The sequence below is a fragment of the Triticum dicoccoides genome, unplaced genomic scaffold (assembly GCF_002162155.2).
Source record: "Triticum dicoccoides isolate Atlit2015 ecotype Zavitan unplaced genomic scaffold, WEW_v2.0 scaffold78665, whole genome shotgun sequence".
Classification (NCBI taxonomy): Eukaryota; Viridiplantae; Streptophyta; class Magnoliopsida; order Poales; family Poaceae; genus Triticum; species Triticum dicoccoides.
Genome location: NW_021299870.1, coordinates 5,731 through 12,561, shown reverse-complemented (window position 1 = coordinate 12,561; position 6,831 = coordinate 5,731). Strand labels below are relative to the sequence as shown.

Genomic DNA, 6,831 nt, shown 5'->3' with positions numbered 1-6,831 from the left:
GCTTCTCCTCTTAACAGAAATGCACTACAACTATTCAGGTAGTTGCATATGGAATTTTCGGTGATCTTGTTGATGAGTATATCCGCATGAGTGAGTCCACATGTCTTGCATCATTGTACAAGTTATTCAAGGCTGTGGTAGCAGTCTTTGACCCGTAGTACTTGAGAGTGTCAAATGTTGTGGATATAGCCCGGTTGTGGGCGATCAATGTAGATAGGAGTTTCCCGGGAATGCTTGATAACATAGATTGTATGCACGGGAAGTGGAAGATTTGCTTGGCAAAGGCAATATAAGGGGCCAAAGGTTGAACTATCATGCTTGAAGTTGTGGCTTCACAAGATCTCTGAATTTAGCACTCTTTTTTGTCATGGCTAGTTCTCACAATGACATCAACGTGCTTCAGCGCTCTTCATTGTTCGGAAGGCTGGCAGAACAAACTACCTATAGGTCAACTATAAGATCAATGACCACCACTTCAACAAGGGATACTACCTAGCTGATGGTATCTACCCTTAGGGGTCAACTCTTGTGAAGACAATCTCCAATCTATTGGAGAGAAGAGGGCTAGGTTTGCCAAAGCACAAGAGAGTGCTAGGAAGGATGTGGAGCGTGTTTTTTGTGTACTTCAACCTTGATGGGTGATCCTTCGGTATCCTGCTAGAACTGGAAGCACCAAGAAGTTATGTGAGGTGGTGACTACTTGTGTGATCATGCACGACATGGTTGTAAAGGATGAGCATGAGGATCAAATCTTCGACCAAGTTTTTCAATTTCAGGGTGAAAATGTTGTGAGTGAGTATGGACCGGCAACGTTTGCACAGTAGTTCAACCAATTTCATCATGAAATGTGTGATTGGGCAACTCATATTTAACTCCAGAATGATTTGGTTGAGCATATGTGGACTCATTTAGGCAACCAATAGACATATCGGTTCTTTTTCTTTGCATGCGTTTGTAACCATTTAAATTTCATTTGGTTTGTAAACTATGAAATTTTTATTTGGTGATAAACTATTTATTATTGTGGTACTATGTTATTTATTTGGTTGTAACTAAAATATGTACATTGTTGCTTTTTTAAATATATGCATGCAAGCTTGTGCACATTGGGCCGCCGGCCGGCAGGCCGGACCAAATGGGTCGGCAGATTGGGCGCACCGCAGACGCAAAGACGTGCATGGACGCCGCCCCTTTGGCCGACCGAAATGGACAAAACCTTTTGCGTCGGCCCGTTGGAGTTGCTCTTAGGCTTCCCTCTGTGAAGCAAATTACTTCTTTCTTCAAAATTACCAAAATTCTAGATCATGAGTATGTACATATAATGCATGGAGGATGTTTTACTTGAAAGGGAGGATAACCCCCGACCTCAGCATCAGGACGATGCATGGAGGATGTGCGTACAGACATTCATGCGCATGTGTGTGTGATTTCTGTGTGACTACTGTGTGACTACCTTGGCGTTCTCTGCAGAACTAGGCTTTTGTCAAGTCAGTCTAGATCCCTCTGTGTATTTTTTAAAAAGTATATTCGACAGTAGACGATTTCCCTATATTTTACATTATTCTTCTTTCTTTATTTACTGTGGGGATTGTTTGTGGTAAAGAAAGAAACAAAATCCTCCACCTATAGTGGTCACGTACAATTTATTTTTAAAAGAGTTCTCTCTTGTTATTTGGTGTCGCAGGATAGTGGCATGTCAAAGAAAAGGTTGATAGAGAGCCTAAGGAAGATAGAAGACATAATAAGTGAAGCACATCAAATTTTGGATAAGCTTAGCTTGTCAAGCATAAGTAATGGCAATAGAAGGCAGACAATGGTTGTTAATAATCCAACCACTGCAGTTTCTCCACATAAAGTATTTGGTCGAGATAATGATTGTGACAAGATCATAGCAATGCTTCATGAAAAGAACAATGATCTTCACCCGAGCACCAGCAACGGTCTATGCTTTTCTGTAATTGGCATACATGGAGTTGGTGGGTCAGGGAAATCTACCCTTGCACAATTAGTTTATGCCCATGAGGAAAAAGACAAGAAAGACAACAAGGAAGGTTACTTCGACCTTGTTATGTGGGTCCATGTCTCTCAGAGTTTTAGGTTGCTCGACATCCTCAAGGAGTTGTATGAGGCAGCTTCAGAGCCCTCAATTCCATAACCCGACTGCTTTGGTAAAAGAATTGGAGAGAAAACTAAATGGAAAGCGATTCCTTCTGATACTAGATGATGTATGGTGCAATAATGATGTCAGTGATCAAAATCTACCAGAGTTACTTTCTCCACTTAAGGTTGGAAAGAGAGGAAGCAAGATCCTAGTGACGACTCGAAGTAAATATGCATTACCAGATCTATGTCCTGGTGTGAGGTATACTGCCATACCAGTACCTGAGTTTGATGACACCGCCTTCTTTGAATTATTCAAGCACTATGCCCTCGAAGATGGCCAAGATCAAAGCATGTTCCATAAAATTGGGGTTGAGATTGCAAAAAAGCTGAAGGGGTCACCTCTAGCAGCTAGAACAGTGGGAGGAAATTTACGTCGACAACCAGATGTCGACCATTGGAGAAGAGTCAGAGATCAAGACCTTTTCAAGGTATGGGGAGGGCCTCTGTGGTGGAGCTACTATCAGCTTGGTGAGCAGGCTAGGCGTTGCTTTGCTTACTGCAGTATTTTTCCTAGGAGACATCACTTGCACCGTGATGAATTAGTTAGACTGTGGGTGGCAGAAGGGTTCATAAGAAGCACAGATGAAGGGGTGGATATTGAAGATGTTGGTCAGGAAATCTTCAATGACCTATTGTGGTGATCTTATCAACTTGCGGCATGTACGCAGCGGTCCCGGACTGAAATTTTCAAACATCAGTAGGCTTGTCTCACTCCAAACATTCCCACCATTCGAAGTAAGTCGTGAACAAGGCCAGGAGGCAAAGCAGTTGAGGTACCTAAACAGGCTCAGCGGCAATCTGATTATCATATTTTAAACTCGAGAAGTGCAACGATGGGTTTATGAAGTCTTGTCAAACAGACGGACATCCAAACTGGCAAAAGATTCAACACATCCCCAGGAAATATATTGGTTGATCCAGCGGGTAAGATCCTTTTTTGTCTTCCTTTACCATGTAGAGCGTTTGTTGCATCAGGAATTACAAGTGCTTGTGTTTGTTAATACCTCTCTCTGTTTTCCTGCCAGATTATATATAGTCTGACGAGGACTTGAACCGTAGTCAGAGCAATTGCTGCCTCTTAACTTGACGCTGGGTTGGGCGGACGTGTGATTCATACCTGTTTCTGGGTTGATTTGTGCTTCTGTGAGTTTCTTCTATCTATCTATTCCAAAAAGAATGTAGTATGATTTCCACTTGTTAAGTCGGTTGCTATGATTTGGGACTGACACTGAATAACAACGGGCGTTGTAATGTCAGAAGAGGTGAATGAATTTGTCAGTCTACATTTTAATTGGTTACGGCTATTTATTTTTTTTACAAAAATTGCGGGGAGGCTATCTATTTAAATTTAATTTAGTTGGTGCGTTAAAGCTAACTAACACCCGCACATACGGTTAATTACAACCATATATAATTACCCTTGTTACGTCGACAGAACCATAGTTACCAAACTGAAACTGAAACTGAACAAACAAATCAGCAGCAGGAAGAAGAGCAATCAGTTTCAGTTTCAAAACCTGAAACTTGCCTGACTGACTGCGTGTGTCATTCAAATTTCAGTCATAACTACACTACATTTTGGCTCCATGTTTATTTGCACAAGGAAGAAGGAATACATGTATGATCTAATCCATGAGGGCGCCCAAAAGGAGCTTGCTCAGATCCGATGTGATGCTTTTTTTTCTTCAGAAAAATTACAAAGGGACCGTATTGCTCGACTGATTTGCCGCTTCTTTGCTCTGCATTCAGTTTCAGAACCTGAAGCTGAGCTGACGTTGCTGTCATTGAGTTTCTGAATTTTGGCTCCATTTGTTTACTTGTTTCACCTCCTTTTTTCAATTAAAAAGAACAAAACTTAACAAGGAATACGGAATGTGGATTAACAAAAATAGAGAGCAGAGGAAGAGCGACGAAGAAGACATGCACCAGGGAACCATGATTCTCGCTTCTCACGTCCAAAATGATGGCCGCACGCCACGCTAGCCACCCCAACTAACTGGTTCAAGTTGACGAAGTACAACGTGAAACATAGACAAACACACAGCAGCGACAAAACTTAAAACCAGTTCACGGAATTTCCAAAAAACTTTTGTTCCTTCTACTGGTTTTTTCGGGTTTTCTTCAGTCTTTTTCTGTTATTTTGTTTTCTTTACTTTTTTTCTTTTCTTTTTAAGTTAAAATATTGTTCAGAATTTTGAAAAAAATTATTGTTGTCAAAATTTGTTCATATTTTTGAAATAATGTTCACATTGCCAAAATTTTGTTCGCAATTTCAAAAAATGTTCCTGTTTTCATAGTTTTGGTTACAATTCAAAAAGATGTTCCAAATTCCAAATTTTGTTCACACTTTTAAAAATTGTTCTCAATTTAATAAAATGTTTGGAATTTCGAAATTTGTTCATCGCTTAAAAAATGTTTTTGGAGTTTTGTTCATGTTCTGAAAAATGTTCGAAATTCATATTTCTTTCACATTTTCAAAAATTGTTCGGACTGTTAAATTTTTTTCGAAATTTCCAAAGAAAATCATGTAGAAAAAGGCTGGGAGGTTCAAAATTTTGTTCGCTTTTTTCAAAAAATGTTCACATTTTCAAAAGAAATGTTCTCAGTTTTAAATTTTGTTTGTGTTCTGAAAAAAGTTTACAATTTTAGATTTTGTTCATTTTTCTAGGGCTGGGAGGAAACAAATAACCAAGAATCGAAACTTGGTTTGGAAACCAAAAAATAATACTCCAAAATATTCATTTTCGGGAAAGTACCCCATCGTACCCAGTAAGTATTTGGGCAGGGCAAAAACAGGAATGGCAAATAAAATCATGCCACGCTCAGTATCAGGACACGCGCGCGTAACATTCCTACAGGAGATGACGGTCCGCCTCCTCCTGCTCTACACAGTACACTGGTGAGAGCTGGCGTCAAATCACCGGGTACACTGGACCATCGATGATGGATGGAGTGATGCCTGAAGACAATGTCCAGGATGATGGAATAGCTGCCTGGAATGCACATGTATCCTTTTTTTCGATAAAGGGCTTTTATTATCTCGAAATGTAGCATCAAGCGAATACAAAGCATTATGAGTAACACCCGGCCTCTGCATAATTAGGATGCAGTTCTGTCAGAAGCTTCAGTACCTGTTTGTTGCCCCCAGGCTGTCAAAACCTGGTATAGCCCAGTTGCTAGCGAGACAATGATTCAGGTGGCCAGATGGATAAACGCAACCGGGAAGTGGCCTTTGCTCCTCTGATAAGCAATGAACCTTCTTTCACCATGACTGAAACTGCAACAAACGTTGACAAGCTTCCGGACTCAGTTGAAGAAAATGCAGATAGTGGAGATGCTTCTCTGATTGTGAGCCACAAAGAGAAGAAGAAGAAAGGTGCAGGTGAGACTGCACTGCACACACAACCGTCCGGCGCAGCACCAGGACCAACCGCTATGATGTGTTCAAAGCTCCATCGACGGCCGAAGGGCGTCAATACAAGAGCAAGGTCAAGCCTCGCCAGGTCCCCGCAGCTCCAACACAGATCACCACGACCTCGACGACCTCCGCCCATCCCACTGCTCCAGGAGATCGGCACTGCACGCTGTGGCATCCCACTGCTCCAGGGCGTCAATACAAAGGAGAGCGCGCCCTCCTCCTCCACCTAGTTCCCATGTCCCGCCAAGTACAATGGAATGTACTGGTGTGGAACAGCGGCGGATCCAGGAATTCAACTTTGGATGTTCAATTTTTTTCACTCTAAGAGCATCTCCAATAGAAGATGTAAAACACGAGATATAAAAATTTACATCTCTAAAAAAATGCTTTTTTGCATCTTTAAAAAGGATCAACTCCAGCAGATGATGCAAAACGAAGATGTAAAAGAGCAACTCCAATAGAATATGCATGTTAAACGTGTACGTCAAGTTGTATAGTTAGGATTAGATTGAGTTAGTTGTGCGGGTTATTCTTATCTAATCCCAGCACACGTTGTAATCCTAACTACCTGTATCTATCCTGTACTATGTACGTGAATATAAATAGAGGAGAGGCCGGTGGTAATCACCACGGCAAAACAATCTTTCTGACTTGGTATACAGAGCCAAAGATCCAATCTCCCTTCTTCCACCATGACGGGCACCACCCCTACTTCCCACACCGGCACCGCTGGCGCCCTCACCACCCTCAACGCCAGCACCTTGTCCGTCGGCTCCTCCACTTCCGCTCCGATCTCAGTCACCTCGCTCGGTAGCCTGATCACTTTGCGCCTTACGTGCGAGAACTTCCTGCTATGGAAGACCCAAGCCGTCCCCGCCCTTGCTGCAAACGGCCTGTTCGGCTATGTTGCCGGCACCAACGCAGCCCCGCCGCACACCATCAAGGAAGGAACTGGTGATGCAGCCGTCGATGTGGCCAATCCAGAGTTCCTTCGCTGGTACCAGCAGGATCAGCTTGTCATGATCGCCCTTCTCGGGTCCATGACCGAGGACATCCTCGGCCAGATGACCCAGCTGACGACCCCCGCTGCCGTTTGGACTGCACTGCATGACATATTCGCGTCGCAGAATCGCGCCCGCATCATGCAGCTCAGGTATCAGCTTTCCAACCTGAAGAAGAAGGACCTCTCTGCCTCCGACTACTACCGCAAGATGAAGGGGTTCGTTGATGCAATGGCTTCCATCGGCAAG

The 6,831-nt window shown here is 42.8% G+C and overlaps 1 pseudogene; it reads left to right on the top strand.

Moving 5' to 3' along the window:
• Window positions 1–719: 719 nt before the first annotated feature.
• On the top strand, window positions 720–2,979 carry LOC119347880 (annotated as a pseudogene).
• Window positions 2,980–6,831: the final 3,852 nt, after the last annotated feature.